Source organism: Grus americana, chromosome 1 (genome assembly GCF_028858705.1).
Source record: "Grus americana isolate bGruAme1 chromosome 1, bGruAme1.mat, whole genome shotgun sequence".
In the NCBI taxonomy this organism is placed as follows: domain Eukaryota; kingdom Metazoa; phylum Chordata; class Aves; order Gruiformes; family Gruidae; genus Grus; species Grus americana.
This window is the reverse complement of record NC_072852.1, coordinates 4210872-4231688: the sequence shown is the minus strand read 5'-3', so window position 1 is coordinate 4231688 and position 20817 is coordinate 4210872. Positions and strand designations below refer to the sequence as shown.

Below are 20817 nucleotides of genomic sequence, written 5' to 3'. Positions count from 1 at the left end.
GATCAAGCAAATTTGAGGACAGTAGGCTAAATCTAGGAACTGGAAATGAGAGAGTTAAGTGGCAAGCGTGCCAGAATGGATGGGTGAGCCATGAAGCCCACCTGCCCACCGGCTGCGTGCCTGAGGAGCGCTGGCAGGGGAGCAGCTGCCCGCCGGACAGACGAGAGGTGCCAGCCAGCAGCCGAGAATAGCAGCAGGGCAGGCGGAAGGGAAGGAAACACACGGTCTGAAGCAAGAGGTCACCCCAGTTTGAATACATCAGCATTTAAAGTATGGTTTTCCAAGGGACTGAACTCAGCAAATCCCCCCCGAAGGGGCAGCTCTAAAGGCTGAGGACCATGGACCAAGGATGTTGTGGCACAAGTAGCTCATTCTGTCACTGCTATTTCATATACATTTAAAGCTGAGTGTAAACAGGGAAGTCACATGGCATCCGCAGTGTCATGTAGTGACTTCCTTAGTGTCACACAGGCTTAGAACACCGCCTTTAACACCTATTAGCCCATACAGTATCTGTAAAAATGGGAACCCTGAAGCAGCTCATATTAACAACGCCCATCTCAGCCATCCTCCATGACTCAGGAATCCGTTTCTGGATGATAGCGTGTATTTTCCACTTCCTCTCCTTGCAGTGTATGTAACAGAAACGAATCTGAATGCTGACACAGTAAGTAGATTGATTGCAGTATTTTATTTTTTGGACCGAGTCCCAATTTTAATCTGATCTGGTTCTCAGATAGGAGGTTGTACATTGTCACGTAGTTTGTAAAAGCAGTTGCTACACTGATTTGACTAGATATGCAAGGCTGTGCATCTGCATATCAGAAAGCCAGATCGTGCACACTGCAGATGCATCAAATTTTCTCAGAATAATAAACTGGAGATTTACTGAAAACAATATGGAAATAATTTTATGGGCTTCTTCCAAACATGCAGATATAAATACAGGTCAAATTTGCAGAGAGTATTCAAATTTGCATCGTCGTGCTTTAAAAACAATTTGAAAATAAACCATTTTATAACAGTTCAGAGAACAAGTCTGGGAGACAGCAGATTTGGACTGTTTTCTCCTACAACTACACTACTGACTATGGATCATGCCAGGCTCTGGGAAAAACTCAACTTTGAATCAATTACCCAAATCAGAAGTGAAATTTTCCGAGCACTCAGCATCCAGAAGACGCTACCACCAGCTGGGATTAAACACATAGGTGCAGTCTGCCGTCCGGCACTTTGAAAATCTGGCCTTTTCAAGGATAGTTGTACACTTAAATTGGAAATGTACTAATCAGTATATATCAGCAAATATAAGCAAATACCTCTGAAGTGCACAGGCAGCTTAGAAGCTCGCTTTCCTACATACCAGCAATTCACTGTCCCTTTTCCAAAGTCATGCTAGCAATAAAGCATGACTTTTTCTTCCTTTTTTTTGTAATACTGCTTACACAACAATACCTCTGGTATAAATTTTGACAATGAAAAGGTTACTCTCCAGTTATGTCATATTGGAGCTCTCCCATGCTTTGACACAATTTTATAACTTCATTCAAGAAAGAATGTAGCCTTGCTAATATAAATGGCAGTACAACAATTACCTGTATATACTTTCTAACAAATGTACCATTTTGAGACAGTTTTTGAAAGGGATTCACACCCTATGACTTGGTCCGCACATAAAATTTCAGACCAAAATCTTAAAGCTTCCAGGCATCTCCTGCACAATCAGAGGAAGAAAGTCCTCAGATCCCTTCCTATGTGTTAGCTGGTTAGCATTTCTTCTAGTAAATGAACCGTAACTTTTTAAAGCAGACAAATTACTCTCTCACAAATGGATTGGCTCTACTAGACCGACCAAGACAGACGAATAGTGAAAACTTATTTCTGGCAATAAATAATAAGCTGCTTTGAACTCTTTTTCAGACTAGAACTGTACACTAACGAGCCCATGTACAGGGGTCTCCATGCACAGAACACAGCAAGATGTAAAAAGGATGCTGTAAATCTTAATGTAGAGGTGTGTGACATATCTTCCAGATGGGAAGCATTATAAAAATGTTATTACACACACATATTTTTAATATTAGACATCTTGCATACAGCTACAGTCTTAGGACAGCAATCACAATTGAAACGCATGGCTGATCGTAAGGAGAAAAAAAAAAAAAAGATTCAGACAAAACCACAGAATCACAAGGGATGGGTGATGTATTTTTTACCACCCTCCTTGCCCTGCCCCCATTTCAGCCTTGTAAACGGTTTCAGCATGCTAAAAAAAAAAAATAAAAATCTTACTTCTTCTTTAAGCTGTCTGGTTGTTTTCCTACAGACGCTATCTCAGCATTACACAGTCAATACAGCTAACAGCATTAATTGCTTTCTTTTTACTGAGATAAAGCGAGTGGTTCCCTTCACTTTCTCTTGAGCAACAAACAAACAGAAAAGGTCTGGGTAATGAAAGTATTAGAAGATAGTATCTCCAGAAATAAAATCTATTTTACAACAGCAGGAAACAAATAAGATAATATGCATAGACTTCAGGCAGCCTATTTCAATTTTGTTGTTTAAAATGCTAGCTGAAGGGCTCAGAACTCTCCGGGGCAGAATTGAAGTGGAATAAGCCAAGCAAAAGGGATGCATTTCTGAGCAACGCACCTTTCGACCATGCTGTTCTGAATTTTCTCTGTAGCTTCTAAAATATACTGCTCCTTTGTGTAAACCCAAGCCACAAAAAAGTTAGTAAACCTGCTCTCCCATAGCAGCTTCCTGCACCTGCCCCTACAGGTAGTAAAGGATTAGAAGGATCAGAATCGCAATGTTTATGAAACTTTTTTTTTCTGCTCTGCAAGAAGCTTGATTCTTATTCTTAAAATGAAAGGAGTGGCTGTGTTTAAAAAAAAAAAAAAGGAAAGAAAAACAACATTATGAAAAGGAAGCACACACCCATATGGAAAAAAATGGCAAAAGACTAAGCATAGTTATTACAAATACTTTGTAACCTTGTCACCAGCAAAAACAACAATTAATTAAACAGAAGGGAAACTTCAAGGTTTTTACTGCTGTGTATTCTCAGAATCTTACAACTGTCCGTGCTTCCATCGAGGTCGCATGCTGCTCTTACGATTGTTGTGGTAAGTTTTAATATCAAGTGTAACAACAAACAAACTTCTAGTTAGGATTGCAATTGTAAATGTTTTAATAGTGCCTGTGCAATCCCACAGATGGCAACTAAGAGCAGTGTTTTTGACACAGCAATTCAATTCCTGCAGTTCCTAAAGCACAGACAAATCATCTGTAAACACTACCAGGATTTCTGCTTATGTAAGAAATGCAAATTTGGGGCTTGACAGATCTACAACCCAACAGGCTTATTAAACATACCCACATGTTCCTCTGTAGCTTACTTCACACAGTTACTACAGCATTTGAACATCAGCGAGAGATTTGTTCCTTTCTAATGGAAAGAAACATCTGCCTAAGCACAGCAAAATTTCTGGATTTGTCTCAGATAAAAAATGAGTAAATACTAACTACTGTATGAGCTGGCTCAGCTACAGTTCCAAGCTTTGTAGGAAATTTAGTTTGCAACAGGTGGCCACGTTCAAAATGACAAAGATTTCACTCACTGGTTAGGGATACTTTTAAAAGTTACCAAAACCCTGACAGATTTTCCAGACACCCGTGTAACCCAGTGTTACAGACTTCTGCCTGGCAGTAAAACAGAGTGAAAACCACAGAGCTGGTAGGAGTTATTACACATGCTGTTAACACTGGGTTGGCATCTTCTTCCCAGAACTGCTTCCAGAGCACGACGTGTGCAATCATCCTGACTGATGCAACCTGCGCTGAAACCACTGATGGGTACGCAACAGCGAGCGTGGGGTTAAAGTGCTCCTCGCAGCAGGCTGCTCCATATACTGGGTCTTCATCCTGCTGTCAAATCCACGTGCAGACAAAGCAATGTAGTTTTCATCAAAAAGTAGGTCCAGCAAGGGAAAATTCCCACCGTACCTAGGTACTGGATGACGGACCTGCAGGGACTGGTCTCTAGTAGGATTTTTCAGTCCGACACTGCATATTAAGTTATTCCTTAGTAAATACACACCTTTTTGGCGGTTAAGATAAAGCCTGTAACTTCCTGCAGTACTCATTCACCTCCACGTGGGCTTCAAAAGGACTTGCTCTGTTACAATAAATACTGAAAATGTACTGTGCACAACTTAATATAACTGAACAGGATAGTAGAGCCATTACCTTAAACAATAGCCTGTCTGTACCTGACTACAGAGAGGTCACAGCTGGGGTTGTAACTCTGCCACAGTAAATGAAAAACAGTTACGTGTTAGTCATGGTGAACTATGTCCAGCCTTACAGCAGTTATGGTAAAAGATCCTAATAAAAGCCCCATCAGTCAAGGTTTGATAATGATTTAAAAAGTCTACTTTACCTTCCCTTCTCATTCATTAAAATGAAAGGATCTTCAAGTTTGAGAGATGCCTTTATGCTGACGTGTTGTGCATTTAATTCCAGCGCATCCCTCATCTTCGTACCTTTTATTTGTCAGGTAAGTCCTTCCACCTGCAGCTCTCGGGCCATTTCAGCTCTTGGGAATACCCACTGCAAACTGCAATGCTCCAGACAGACTAAAAGCCTGTTGTGCTTCACCTCCTTTCTCTATGACTTTGTTAGAGCCAAAAAACCCAGCAAATAATAATGAGTGTCTTATGTATTTCTGCAGGAACACCAGCAAAATGCCACCATCTGACCAAAGTGAAGATTATGGTTTACTGTGTGAAGACACACTGAAGTTTAGGTAGAGAAAATGATGAGCCATCCAATGAGCTGGACGCAGAGCAGTGGAAAGCAACAGGTCTCGAGGGTCTGCCTGCTCACCTGCACACCCTGCAGTGCCTGTAACAGCGCTGGCCGTCAGTCCTCTCTGCATGTTCTCGAGGGGAGTGGCTGTTACCAGTCCTTCAGGTATCTTCTCGGAGTTGGCATGCAATGCCATTCCAACTTTTTTGCTACATACCTACCCATCTACTCACCCACTCCTACCTCCTCTCTCACTTGCCAGTCTAATTACCCGCCTACTCACATTTTCTCTTACTCACTCAGTAACCCACCCATTTACATGTTTTTCATTCATCTCCCCATTCAGTTACACAACCTGATCCTCAAACACCTTCAATCCACTCACTAATAGTAATTTCACCTCCTATGATACGTCTGTCCTCGCCTCTTTCATCTACATCCCTACCCTGCATCGAGCTTCCCAGTGGCTTGAAGGAAGACAGCTTACTGCCCCAAGCTCCCAAGGTCCATGAGGCTCCATGAGGTTAAGCTCTCCACATCACACCAATCCTAACCCACTCCTGGGATCCCTTCTCAACAAGTTCTTCCAACACAATGCGACGGATGGTGGGGATGAGGACCGCACAGTGCTGGCGCTGGCCGTGCCCTTGCCAGCTTCCAGGTGTGCCGTGCCTCCGGCGGGCATGCAATGCACACCCTTGCCCTCACCCTACAAAAAAACCTTCATTTGGCGGCTTGCAACACAATCCTCTCATCCTTTGGGGTGTTCTGAAAGGAAAAATGGCAGTAATGCTCCCAAAACCAGCGGAGGTCCGGGGTAAAAGTGCTGGACTGTGACCGTAGGCAGCTCTGTAGCCACAAACCAGCTCACACGAACCAGCCTGTCTCTCATAGGGTGACAGCAAAAACAATGCCCATTGGTCCTCTTTTTGGCCACGGAGTATTTGTTTCGGGGGGATATTGATCTTGATCTAGCTCTTTGTGGTCAAGACAAGGGAAAACTTTGGAGATAAGCCTGCTTGGGTGCCCGAGGCTTCTGGTAACGAAGACCAAACCCTGAAGAAGAAAAAACAAACAAGCAACCCCCAAATCCCATCAAAAAAAGTGAAACTATGAAAAGAAACAATACTTATTAAGTGAAGAAAGTCTGAGAAGATCGGATAATGGAAAGCTGGTGTGGGGGTGAAGGCTAAAATAACTACATTACAACTTCCACTATTTCTGTCACTAATGGACAATGGTATTTTTTCATTTTCCCTGTAATGCCCTCTGCATACTTGCTTGCATGCAACGCTTCCCCGCAATTTAAATGCCACAATAGAGTTAAAAATCACTTAAATTACACTGGCATAACTCCCCCATATAAAAACATTTTCATTTCCCAGTAAAATTGGCCTTTTCAGGTATTTTCAATAATTTCTCAAGTGACACCAGAACAGACCACTCTTACGCTGGAATAAAATATGCATCTTGAGAAATTATGCTATTAGCAGTTCAGTTTAAAACCTATCTTCAATCAGTATAATTTCCCAAATCCTGAAGAACTGAACATGCAGCACTTAAGGTTTAAGTGATACATCTAATATTCAAGAGCATGTAATACTATTCCACGCATATTTACAGGCTGTTAACACCACAGAGAGAAGAACTATTGGAAGATGAGAACATAGACTTGAAATAATACGGTGAAACAAATAAATGGAAAAAATTAGGCCAAATAGCAGGCAAAGAAAAGTATCACCATCAAACTTTGTGGAAAAGACTCCAGAAGATCATAGTGGAAGGCCAAGTTCTTAGAGTATCTCTAGCCATAAACTGCAGGGGAAAGAAAAAAAAATCCAAACCAAAAATGTAGCAGAAAACATGTACTGGCAAGAAGTCGGTCTGGATGATCTAATGCACTTTCCATCTCTAACATCTATGATTCTGTAATTCCATAGGAGCGCTTAGCAGAGGGCTGGCAAACTTTTGTAGCAACTCAATCATCTGATTATTGTGTGATAATCAAAGTGTTCAATTAAAAGGAGGTCCTTGTAGCTGGATGTTGTAGCTATGCCATGCCACTCTCGTTCAAAGTTGTGCATTACGTTGCCAGTAGAGAGCCTGATCTGAATGGCAGGCGTGCAGTAATTAGAGTTGTGGGTAGCTCTCCTAAATAGGCAAAACAGAATTTAAGTAATTAAAGAGACAATCATCTTTCTTGCAAAATGCCCGGGGTCAACTTTTGACAGCGGATTTGATAATACAGAGTTCAACTTTGTCAACATTTATGCATGCAAATAACTTCAGTCATACATGCAAGTAAGTGTTAGTGTGGTTGGATCTATACTATACAGCATTTTTAACTGTTTACTCTCGATTTGTGCGCTGAGAAAATCCTCCTGTAGGGTAAAATACCAGATTGCTTCTCAGATCATGAGCTTTCTTTGCTATTTTCTAGTTATTAGGTAAGCATACATGCAGAAAGAAAGGACAATTGGCACGAGCACACCTTTCATGTTTAAAGCATGTGATGAGAAAAATGGATTATAGCAATAAGAAGTTTAAGAATCAGGAAGATCAAGAGAAAAATGTAAAAGAAGTGAAAAAAAACTCTGAAGCAGGAGAGCAGAAAAACGAGGCATATAGGAAGATAATCCTTCTCAACACGAAGAACTGTGCTGCTTCTGCTGGAAGCCCACTGCCTGAACCACAGCTGCCCTGCAATCTTCTTAGTGGAGTTGGGTTTGGGGGTGCTTTGCTGTTTTTTTTCCCTGGCCAATGGAAATTCTACCCCAACTCTTGATTAGGACAGGGTGTGATTTGTGGGATTATAGACAAAGGCAAATTTTGTGAAAAGTATAAACAGAAGAAAAAATGCCAATTCAATAAATGCCATAAATATATATGTAATATATAAATATTATTTCTATACTATTTATTTACATTGAGGACTAGAAATTTTAGTAAGGGATGGATTCCTCTTTGCCACTGTACAATGCTATTAACCCTACTCCTAATTACTTGCAGGTGTCACTGAAAGGGACAGTCCCACCTCCTCCTTTGCTTCTGGCCATGAGTTCCTGCTCCTTCCCTATCAGCACTAGCAGTCATGCAGCTACGCAATGAGTTGGATCAGCTCTAACTTTCCCAAAAGAAAAGGAGAAGAAAAATCTAGTTTTCAACCAGATCAGCAAATTGAGTTGGCTCACCCCAAGGCCACATGGTCATCAGCGATGACCGTGGAAGAAGCTAACCTTGAAACCGCATGTGAAATCTGCAGAGCAGTTGAATTCATTTGGTACACTCTGGTCACGCTAAAACAACATGAACTGCAAGACAACGTAACAATCACAGCGATCTAAAAAACAAGTCCACAGAAGATAATACTGTCACCTTTGAATAGCAACCCAATGGTAAGAGCTCACCTGGGAAGCTGGGCGCTTTTCCCCCTGCAGATCCCACCTCCTACAAAGTTCTCAAACTGGCAGAATTCAAGCAGAGCTTGGGCTGAGGCTGCTTTCTGCCCTCCTGCTGGAGCTGGGCCAGTGCAGAGAGGAATCCAAAATTCACAAAGCCATACAGAGAAAGCACTGGAGGGCAAGTATGACTCCATGAGAAAGAGACTCTCAGAAAAAGGGGTAGAGCCCTATATTCTGGTCCCTTCTCCAGGAATTGCTCATGCCTACTGCACTGAAGATTAGATAAAATGTATACGCAGCTCCTTTTATACTAAAACTTGAAAAATACGTCCTATGAGCTATGTAAATACACTTAAGAGCCAGTGAGAGCTCTGCCCTAACAGGAGAACAGCATATACCTACCTGTATTCTTGGAAATATTTTTATTTTTAGTGGATAGAAGTAAATCAAAGAGCAAAGTTGAGATCTTTACAGTTATGACTCACTTCTGCCAACTTCATGTTTTGGCAATAAAACTGCATATACACTCTCACAGGAGCCTGTAATAACAGGTCATACAGGGAATTTCAGTAGCCACTTAGGTCCTTAAAGTTACAATTCAGGTGCCCTGACTTTGATTAGAAGTTAAAAACACCTGTTAGCTTCCAACTGCACAGTCAACCCCTAAAGTCACAGCACAGCATGGTGGCACTGCCTGGAGGTAGCCCAGTTTGCCAGCAGACATATGGGAAACAAGCGAGGGGATTAGACAGCGGAGATCATCACGCACAACTCTACCCTGAAAATGCACAGATACGAGTGGCTTCTATTCACACTTCAGTTGCTGGAAAACATGCATTTTTATTTGGCTCAATTAATACGTTTTTTTTTAAATGTTGGTATTACCATTCTAGTAGAGCAACAGAAGAGGAAGCCTTCCTCTTTTCCAGGTCCAATTTTGAACTCATCATTTTGTATGCAAACTTCAGCTGCAAACTCTGCATTTGGATAGCTACAGGCCATAAAGAACTTAACTCAAAAAATTTACAAAACAAACAACAAGAAAAAGCCAACAAATTCTCTATACCTTGCCTGTGAACTTCTGCATGGGAATCCCTCAGAAATCAGTACAAATGAACGCTATCAAGACACTGCACAGACCTACGTCAAGCATTGTGTTGGTTTAGTAGAAGACATCATACTACAGGTAGAAGACATCATATTACACACCTGTGCATCTAATCACAGATTGTGTTAAGTGTTCTCCTTATATGCAATGGCTTGTGTTTAAAAAGCTACCATTTATGATAAAGGAGGTTTTGTTGGTTTTTTTTGTTTGCTTGTTTTTTTACAAAATCAAGCCTTTCACTAAAGTAATAAGCAGTCTTCTGCTTCAGAGAGAAAGTACTGTTAAACCTGCCTCCGTGTGATGCCTTTTTCTTTTTTGGTCAAGATAATCACAAAAGGCATGGAAAATCATAATCTCTACACCAATATATTTCAGATTCTCTCAATCACATTAAGTAATGTTTTAAAAACTGCAAGGAAATGGAGATACTACAAACATGCAAGTTAAAAAAAAAAAATCAGGTTTCAAAATATGTTTGGTTTTTTCAGTTATTTTGAGCATGAACATCCCTGTGCACTGCATCAATGGTAACAGACTGCTCCCCAAACCAGGTGATTTTCAAGAGCAACAATTTCCCTGTCCCACAGGTGGGTATGAAACAACGAACTGAAGATCTAAGACTCCTTCTCCTCAAACAGGGCCTGCTTGTAATTTCTTAGTAAATGAAACCGCTCCACTGTAAGCCTGAGGAAATTTGATCCACTGCTTCAATACAGGTTTAACAGTTAACAATTTAGGGGCTATAAAAATTTGCAACTTCCTTTCTTTTTATCTGAAATGATAAGAAAACAATGATTTTTCTTTTGTTGTTGTCTTTTTTTTTTTTGTCCCTCCTGAGAACATTTGGTAAGCTTACAGTTAAATAAATGATTTTCGGAAGATACGCAGTCAATTCACAAAAATAACTTGGCAAAAAATCTAACTTCAAATATCTAATTCATATAACATTCTCCTTTATTTGTTTAATTCAAGTAAAGTATTTTCCTCCGCCCTTTGCTTTCCATAGGCTTTTCACACCCACATAACAACCAAGTGACTCTTCCCTGACCCTGCCTCCCACGCCTCTTGGTACAACTGCTCGCTAGAAAGTCACCCTGTGCTCGAGCTCTTCTCCCCAGATCCAAAGGAAGCACTTAAGGAAAGGAAATCCAGTACAATGCTAAACCTTCCCTTTTTTGTTTTAGTTTTTTTAAACCGCTGGATTTATTTGCGGTTCTGTAGGCATGTGCGGTGTACGGACTGCCTTCTTGGTTGCTGTTTTGGAAAAGAGGGAAAAAATATCCGCAACTGCCGACTCAAGTGGGTTTGGGAACGCGAGGCGTCCCGGTGTCACCCACCCAGGGAAGAACAGCGGCAGTGAATTCCTCCCTTCGTGGTGGACAGTTAGGACACAGCACAAGCAACTCGTACAGCTGGTGTCTGGAGAGGACCTGTCACAGACCATGATAAGTTCAGTAATTACTGTTCTGCTTGCCTCATCTTCTAATAATCTATGTATTCAAAACAATGTTCTGGAAACCCAAGAGCTACAGTATCATGTATGAACATCCTCTCTAAAAGGAAATCTGTGATAATGCTGGTGAAGCGCTGAAGGAAAGTTAAATAACACTATCCTCATTTTATCCACAACTAAGAATACGTAATGACTTTCCCAAGGAACTCCCCCTCCAAAAAATCCCTCCCAAAACCAGTGGCAGAGTAGACAGCAGATTCAGGGAGCGTGACATCCCAGACCTAGCTCCATCAGCCAACATGATTCCTTCTAGCCAACAGCATGTTAATGATTTGAGTTTCTTGAGAAACCACTAATTAATAGCTTTTTTCCTTGGGATTTACAGAGCCACTTAAAAATAACATTGTTTCTATTCCAGGCATATTTTAGGAAAAGTATCGCTAGATTTAATTCCAGGGATGGACATCTGATTTTCATGCAGAATTCAAGACTAAAGCCTTGTTCATCCAGGGAAGTGTAACAGGAAAATGACAGCGTAGCTGTGACTCCAGAATGACAGGATCCCAAAGCTGGAAGGCTGGCCCATCCTCTTTGCTTAGTACCAGAGGTACTCAGCAGAGGTTTGTAGGTTAAAGGTGAGAGAGAACAGCAATTTCATACTGTTTTTGTCAACCTGATCGACAAAGTTTCCCCCCTCATTTACAGACTCCCAAACTGTGGGAGGCCAGCTAGTGTTTTCTGTAAAAGCTGCTCCAGTGAAATAAGGAATACACCTTGCCACTTTCAAAAAGCTGTTAAAGAGATTTCTTTCAATTACATTTAGCAAGATACCATCTTAGCACTGAAAATGAGAAGTACATAAACTTACCAATGCATTATCGGGAGAAGCATCAGAAATAAAGTTTAGGTGTTACTTAGTAGTCAGCACCTCAGCTCCTTCCTGGCACAAAATAAATCCCACAGGCAGCAGGTACTAGAACCGTCTCTCCTTTGCTAGTCATACCCGTACGCTCACGGACGTCTTCTGAATCTGCCACCAACAAAAGAAACCACAATAAGACTGCTTCCCTAATGCTTCATAACTGAGTCAGTAGGTCAACAATTCCTTCGGTTTAGGAGCCAGACCAATTCCCTTAAACACCCCTCTATTTTTTTCTTTTTTCTGATGGAGAAGCCAACTGTCTCCTGCCAGTGGCAGCCCATCTGCTTCCAGAACAGAACCAAACTGCTCCAAACCACCACCTCGTTTTGGCGCAGACATCCGTCCTGACACAACTCCATTTTGTCTCTCACGTCTGGGAAAAAAACCACGAGAAAATACTTACGAATTGAAAGACAGTCAGGAAACGGCTCCTTGTGCACCTTGCACGCTGCTGCCGGCTCTCAGCCCACGTTCTCGTTTCCCATCCCCGAGATGGAGTGGCATGAAGAAGAGCACTCACGTAATACAGACCTATTCCCAGTCTGCCTTGTTCCATGCAAGCACAGAATATCCTGCGTGTGCATTTCAGGCGCACTGCTCGAACAAAGAGAAAGCTCTGAAGCTGCTATCCCTCTTCCCAATCCATGACTCAAAACGTCTGGTTGAAAATTGGTTTCGTAATAACCCTTTAGTACCACCTACTCACATCACAGAGTGATTCTTGCAGCAAATGCACAGGAAATCACCAACGAGTGCCAGTGGAGCTACTATTCCAAGAACTAGCTCTTTCGGTTATTCCTTCATCATTTGGAAACTGAGATGCTTTTACTTTCCCTATCACACAGGATATATTTTTTTTAAGAGCTTTTAACTATGATCCTGTAAAATACTTTGTTGATAAATCACCAGCTGAAAACTTGCCCACTGTAAAAAAAAAAAAAAAAAAAGAATTTCACAATACTCATTCCAGAAAATACAGTAACTCCTTTCTGGAACTAACTCACCGGACAAAAATCAAAGGGGCAGAATTAATTTTCAGCGACAGTTTGCATCCTGCAGAGCACACAAAGACGGTGTAGTCAGCCACGTGCCTTTCTGACCACCACCAGCAGACCCCTGACTCACCCAACCACAAGATGAGTCGCTATGAATGATTTCCTCTTCTTCCACACTCCCCCGGGGTGCTCTGTGCCACTGGCGTATCCTGAGCCTAATCCCGACTTTGATGGAAATTCCAAAACTCATCTCGTAAGGCTGTGGCCACCAGCTAACGATGCAGCCATCTGCTAGCTCCCGCTTTGAGTCACCTGTCAGCAATACAAAAGGAAATTACTCAGCAGCGAGCACGTGGAAGCCCACTGCTACAGTCTCTCGCATACCCCTTGCAGGAATTCAAAATTCTGGAGCACTCAAATCACCCTGGAAGGAAAAGTGTTCTATTCTGTAGCACTAACATTCAAAAAAGTGCAACTTGGTTGTAAAAAATAAAATAAATAACAGGACGGCAGACAGAGAGCATTTCGGCTGGGTTTTCAATGCCAGCATCACTGAAACTGCCATGGGAAGGGGGGACAAAAAAAAAAAAAAAAAAAAGAAGACATTTCACAAACACTAGACCTTCACTGTGCGTGACAAGAAAAATAATTAAAACAACTGAGAGAACTAATCTGTGGCTGCTTAGGAAGTTAACTCTTCGAAGGAAGTGATTAAGAGAACAAAAGCAAAGTGTTATGTTTATTAAACAAGTAAACTTAACATACGAGAGTGCTTACTCATGTAAGTAAGGACTGAGTACTGTCACAGCCCTCCCTGCAGGCGTAGGTTCACACAAGGTTGGGATCTTACTGATTATTAAGCTGTTTTTCTTTCAAAGAAATAATTCTATTAAGAAATACGAAGCACTGCTTTGCCAAAATGCCAAACGCTATCAGAAAGGCAGCCACAATGTCCTGTACCTCTTTATGAAATTCCCTTTATCTAACTCCTATTCAGGCCAAAATTCACAAGGATTTTCCTCAGAAGACCCAATTAACCACTACAGTATTTACAAATCCAGTCCAGCAACAGTCATTTTTTTGTTTCATCACAAATTACGCAGCTCACAAATTCAGCCCTCCAAAACAAGACTCTCAACTTCTCCCAAAAAACAGCAGACGAATAGAAGAGAGTTAGTATACATGACACTTTGAATCTTCAGGAATTTCACAAAAATTAATTAATACTAAAGATCTAATTGTCTAACCTGCTTCTGCATGCAGAAAGAGCCAGACCTGGTGCCTCTACGGTGGGGGAGGGAGGCACTTCTTGTTCCTGTTTCATACTTGACTTTTTTTCCTGCGCAGGAGATGATCTAATTATTCAACGTGTCAGTATATTGCTTCACCCTTTCTCGTGTGTCTCCTTACATTAACATATTTTAACAATTCAGCTCATTAGGAAGGAGGCGAGGAGCAAAACAGCAAATTGTCCTTAAAAATCAATCACAAAGGCAGAAGTCTTTCCGTGTTTTGTCCTGTACCTATCCGAAACTCTATGAGAGCACACATCCAACGATGCTGAATGTAAACCGGCAACAAAGCTCCCTAAACCCAATCCTCACACCACTCAGATGTAAGCATACCTGTTCCAAGACACAAGCCTGATCGGCGAGCTCTGCGAAGGCATAATTTCAGGTCCTGCCCGATTAGGAAGGAACAGAAACTCCCAAATGACAGCCCTTTATTGTTCCCAAATGTGCTGATGCTCAGCTGCAGGCACTATCGGTGAGAGGGGGCTGATGGATCTCATGTATAATAATTGGGCACGGGTGATGAAAGCAAGGGATCAAACCACGGAAGGCTGCTACCGATCGACTTGAAATGGATCTGAAAAACCCTGAAATCCAAATATAACGTGTATGGCACCTGCATTTGCATACATAGGATGCCAGCTGAAGTTTCCGAGCCTTTATATCAAATGTTTGGTTTTTTTTTTTACAGCAAAGAGCCATTCCATACCCACCCAGCCCTTTCAGCAGATAAGGATTAGAGAGATGTTCTTGTGTTTTAAACCTTGCATGGAATTACAACAGGCTTGCTGGAGAATTGGCTTCAGCAGGGTCCCCACAGCATATATTAAAACCACTCGTTCTTGGGAAACATTTCTTCAGCAAGTTTTGTGTATAATAGCAGGTCCTATATATAAACCTGTTTACGACTATTTCTAAAGAAGAGCTCGCTCTGAAGCAGCTCCTTTATTGTGATCGAACATGCTGGATTCGTTCCCAGTTACGGCTTATATAAGGCCTTCAAGGAAGTAGAAACTTATTTTGTACGAAATCAAGCCAGTATAGTAGTAGGTGCAACGGAATTATCCTGTTACACATTAAGTTTTACTAATAAAAGACCTGCATTGCAGTCATAAAGTTAAATGCTGCATCCCACTACTACAAACAGTCAAATATTTCCTGCCATAAAATCAAACACTACTCAGCCAAAGGAAAGACAATAGGTAAAAAGCATCTGCTTTTTTGGTATAAAAATATCACATTCCTTAAAATAAAAAAAACATGTAGTAGCTGGAATCGCTCATCTTCATTGCTTGCCCAAATCTGATTTAACTTTGGTTAAAAAACCTCCAAAACACATTCAAAAGACAACCATTTTCAAATGCACGGCGTGAACTTTCTCAATGCCGTGTTTTTACAAGTATTATTTTTGTTCTCCTGAACAAATCACTTCACCAGCAGGTACATTCACGCTAATAACTAACACAGCTTTCTGAACTGTGGCCCACAGTACATCTGTGCTAAGCTTATTCCCACGGCCTCTGTTAGGAGGGAGCAGCCCCAGGTGTGCTCGCAGGGATGGCTCACTCCAGAAACCCTTCCGAGGACGCAGCACAGGTGAGTTCATACCAGGTTTGGTTCCCACAGCCTCGCACAGGTCTCTGACACCGCTCCAGCAAGATCCATACTTCCCAGGACCACCAGACACTGTTAAGCCACACCAAAGTTGAACTCAGGCTTTAGGACCAGAAGCTGGGTATATGACCAGGTCCTGAAACTCAGGCTTTTGCTAGTCTGGGAATAAAACCACCAAACTGGTACACTCTAGCATCAGGCTGATCTTCCTTCAGGTGCTTTAAAATGAAAAAAACCCCACAAACCCAAAACCAAACGGCCGACTCAACAAAAATGAAAGACTCTGAATAATGCCTTATGGTGGTCTTCATGCTGCACAGAGACCTGGTCTGAACACCACACAGTGCTGGTGCAGGGAGCCTGCTCGCGCTAAAAACATCAATGTCTTACGTGGGCTGGGAGGACAGAACAGCTCCCTGAGTGGGTGCGGTGAGTACACACACAGAGCGAGACAAAAATACCCACCTCAGTGTCATTTAGGTCTCTACATCCAAATAAATAAATCTGTCTCCACCTGATTAGTACAGGCACTTTTCACAGCACCTCATGGATAACGCCAGGGCTTTTTCCCCGTAGGCCTTGTCCCATTTTGTGCCACCACGCAGAGGCAGTTCAAGGACTAAACCACCTGCAAACTAAACCTCCTCTTGCTTAAGATTAAAATGTTATAGGACTGACCTTGTAGGTACCTCAGCCTAGCCTTTCAGAGGGGTCCACAATACAGCACCGAGCTTCAGCACCAAGAACTACACTAAAATTTTCTTCAGAAAATATGGTCAGAGATGCTACTCACCCTTCTGCATCTTCCTTTCGCTAAGTCTCTTACCTGGGAAGCGGGAGACTTGTATTCTGCTTTCTCCTCCTATCCCCACAGCCTAGCAGCATGCTGTAATTTTGATACTACACATTTATGAGCTGAGTGGTGACCTCACATCCCTTTTTCTGAATCATGCCGCTGCTCACAGAGACATAAAAGATTCAGAGTGAGAGAATATGCAAGAGCAGCTTGACCCTTACCCTACAGAGAAAAGGACTTCTCTGGGCATTTGGAAGTCTAGGTTTCGATTTCTTTTCTTAACCCTCTTTCTGCATTTTATCCCAGCTGTATAAGTTAGGACAGCTACACTTCCAGCATTTAACACTGGCACACTTTTTTCCTTCCCACTTGGCTTGCTGGCGATTCTTTGACATTTAACTCTTATTCTTTCTACAGGCACCTTCTGTATTAATTCTAAGTTTGTAATTCCAGTGTTGGCAATTTCAGGGTTTTTTAGATTTCGTCTCACAGGCTTGCACACAAGCAGCGTGCGCAACGTTTGGGGCTGTAGGAGCTGATAGGAACGGCTGAATTCTGACCCTGGCACAAAAAGGATGACTTGCAGGGCATGTGAGGCAGTACAGAATCGCTCTCCTGACTTACTCTGGTAGCTACAACAGATGGATCGCATAGTCCAATCCAAACAGCAAGCAAGTTTCTTGGTAATAAGAGAAAAGGACACGATGACCTCTAGGTAAAAAACTTAGGAACAGCAAGCACACATAAACATCAACCTGAGCAACTTCCATTCTGCGCCAGAGCTTGAACTGAAGATAACAGCGAAGACAAACACCCAAGATAGATTTAATTCAGACAGTATTTCACTGCATACACACGCCAAATTGTGGTATAAACCTCAGGCCTTTTAACACTCCTCATTCTAAGGCCTATTCTTATCTTGGTGATGAATGTAGATTTTCAGAAAGATTTGGGATCCTTCTGCATTTTTTGTGCAGCCTTCTTCAGCAGAGAGGAAGCTGGAAGTACTTCAGGTTATGAGCTGGGGTGGAACATGTCCTAGTACTGATCTACAAATGCAGGGCATCTCATGACCGGGCTCTGTTGATCATTTGTTGCATGGCTACAGACAAAGTACATTATTGTTATTTCCCTCTCCCCTCCTCCCTAATGCAAAGATGTTTTAACCTTAGATTTATTTTGTTTGCAAACTTGATTCAGTTCCTGAAAGGGGAAGCAATAGCAGCATCAAGTCTGTTTTCTTGGTAAGACGGTACAGACCTCTTAAGTTTAGCATATATGGTATATAACAGACTAAAAAATTCCCTGTTCCTCCTTCTGATTAACAAACTCTTGCAGAGCTCAGTTCCTCAGCACTCAGTAAACCTGACAGTGTAGCAGGGGCTGTATATATTAATTTTCTGCCCCAAACAAAGGCATTTCAGAAATAATGAGTATTGGAAGGAAGGTGGATTTTTTTTGGGGGGGTATTTCCTTTATTTTGAGTGCTCTTAGTTTATACCACTAGATGGCACGTTTGAAACTCTTGGCACCTTGGTGAAATCACAGCAAAGTCTTTGCTCTGCATCACACCGTGTTCATCCTGCTAGCCTCGCCTGGGATGGAAAAGTACAGGTAAAATGGTATCTCAAGAGCCAAAGAACCGAGATATGAGGACAGCGGCATGTAAAATGCGCCTGCGTGGGAAGGCAACATTAAGTCAGCAAGCTGAGAGCAGGACTGCCAGGGAGATCTAAGCTCCAGCACTTCTAACTCTGATCTTGGGATGGCCTTAGTAAATCACTTTGTCTTGGGAGAGTATCTGAATGTGTGTGCTGGAGAGGGAGTTGAAACGAGGAAAATGGGAAAGGAGGGTGAGAGTTGAACCTGCAGAGGTGCAATGGTGCCTTTCACAGTGAGCTAAGCAATGCTCTGCTTTCTGCAGATCCCTGAGAGCTCGACAGAGCCAAAAACCATTCATGACCTCTCCAATACTTCACTGGCATGAACCCATGGGAGGGAGAGTATTCAGGGCACGAGCAAACAACAGGGGAAGATTTAGCCAACCCCCAGCGTTGTGTTTTGCCATTGCGAGATCCAGCTTTTCCAAAGGGTCGAGCACTTTGCATCCCATGGACCCAAGCGCTCCACGGCAGATAAGCAAACACGCAGTAGCCCATGACCCACTGAGTCAGCTTTGTGGGCAAGTCACCTCTTGTGCTGGACACGTTTCGGAGTGTACCTAGCTGTGCCCCGGTGTACTGGCCTTGGCAGGGATGCCAGCGTTTGGCAGCACCACTTCCTTTAGGCTTCTTTCTTGTTCTCGCTGCCAGTTCCTTAATTTAACTCAACCCACTTTAAGAGTGCATTAGCACAAGCATGTATCCGCCCCAACTAACATTCCCTCAAAAAAAGAACAAGTCGGTTCAGCACCAATGTAACGATTGCAGGCGCTCAGAGACGGTACTTGTCATGGCATCGCACCCACATTCCCTGTGTGTGCCATTTCAATAGATGAGGATTAACAATTTACTATGAGCACTTCAACACCTGACTCAGTCCTTGGAACTGGCACTAATGCCAATGGAAAAATAACTGTCAATTTAAACTGGAGGAGGAAAGAAATTTTGTTGATAGACCCCAAGGGCAACGGCAAAGAGTACTTCTTGTCCAGATGGAAGCAGCAATACCGTCATCCCCCTTCCAAGGAAGAACAGCTCAGCCTCGGCACTGCGGCAAAAAAAAAAAATTAAAAAAAATTGTTTTCCTTCCCTTATGTAGGATTTAGCTCTGTAAAGACGCCTCGAACTAAATGGCAGATAGACAATGAACTGCCCTCGCATCATCAGCTTCACTGAAGGACCAAAGCACACTCCTGAGGCATCATAGGAAAGCTTGCAGTAGCACCGTCCATCCTAGATTGTTCTTCGGGAATTCTGTTCTTTCCTGATCCATCAGTCTGGCACTATTTGTGTATTTACATATTCATGTTACACAGTATCAGCCTGCTGGGCTAATATTCCTCCAAATGCACCGTAGTACATTTCTATGTTGACATCTACAGACTCTGCCAACAAAGAGTTTGTAGAAATCAATGCACAGCAGCCTCTGTTTTCAATGTGCAAACAGCTCAAGAGAAACTAATTTCTAACATAATGATGTGATAGCCTCATGTGAATCTTTTCAGTCCCCTTGGGTCTGCACTTTGGATGCAGGTCCTACTCCTACGAGGACACACCAACGCACAGATGACAGCAGTTTGAAGGGATTACGGCAATTACTACAGTTTGAGCTCAGTTTTCGGAGCTACCAAAAGGAACGGCTGTAGGCTGTCCCAAAATGCAGGTTTCCATCGGATGACGCTGAACCTCTTCCAAATACGCACCTACCATGTATTTTGACTGCTTTTATGTGAGAAACGCAAGTACTCTGATGGATGGGTTTGTTTCTCAGTGTAATTACAAACTCTACTGCAAAATCTGCTGGGGAAAAAAAATGGCAGGTACCTATAAATTAAAATCCTTGGAATTCTGTTCCAGATTTTTCTCCTAAGCCAATGAAACCCCCAATGCACTGTGTCCCAACTGGAAATGAGGAGGAGACTTGACAAGTGGGATTAATCTCACTTCTATTTAAATACCTGCAGCATAAACGTCGGTATTGCAGTTAGTCACAGGGAACCCCTTTATAGTCAGTGCAAAGAAGCTGTCACTTCCATGACATGATTCATCTGACGTCGTCCAGACTGTTACTTGGGATGTTTTCCCTCACAGAAGGGAAGCTGGGAACTTCACAGCCCTGTCAGATGACTAACAGTGGTATCAATTCTCAAACGCTGCTTTAAGCTACTGCAGAAAGCGACATGGAAAATGGAAGCTTTTTGATAATGACTTATTGTGCAGACTTTTGTCTACTTAACTGGAAAAACACAAGTTAGAGTGTTGCCTCTTACAGTTTTTGTTCAAAAATTCTCTTGGTCAAATTTGCAAACTAAACTTTGCAGCACTGGCCTAGTACACAAGAGGCTGATGAAGAATTTGGGTCAATGTGCAAAGGGAAAGTAATTGATCTATTTTTCACCCTTAAATAATTTGAAAGCAAACACAGTAACATAAAGAGCAGAAAGTAGATTTAATCATGCAGTATCCTTCTACTTTAACAAAAGGCTGTTTATGAGGAAAGAATCTTATGGTTAAGGGCAAGATGTTCAAAGTGCACTACCAGCTCTAGATTGTATTTCCCACTTATATTAACCAGTAAGTCTCCACCTCAATGCTACACACATGTTTACTGCCTCAGGTTTAGATTTCTGGAGAGAACGTGGTGATGGAAGGAGATCTTTGACGAAGATGAAATGGGTGCTGCTGAAGCGGCTTCTCTAGAGCACAGCATCAAGGGCTAAGCTCTCCTTGTACAGAAAAGCTGACTGCAAAGAGGATGGATCC

At 42.2% G+C, this 20817-nt stretch overlaps 1 long non-coding RNA gene across 6 annotated transcripts in view; it reads right to left on the bottom strand.

Annotated features, from left to right (window-relative positions):
* Positions 1-20817, bottom strand: part of LOC129214499 (uncharacterized) — a 128167-nt gene that overhangs the window by 16809 nt on the left and 90541 nt on the right. For 2 of the 6 annotated variants that reach the window (XR_008579709.1, XR_008579710.1), the window contains exons 4-6: positions 11643-13003; positions 9099-9204; positions 669-6963 (exon numbers count right to left, since the gene is read on the bottom strand). This is a non-coding gene — a long non-coding RNA (uncharacterized LOC129214499). Of the gene's footprint in view, positions 1-668; positions 6964-9098; positions 9205-11642; positions 13004-20817 lie in introns of those variants that run through there. The other 4 variants (XR_008579713.1, XR_008579711.1, XR_008579712.1 and 1 more) reach the window with 3 other exon arrangements.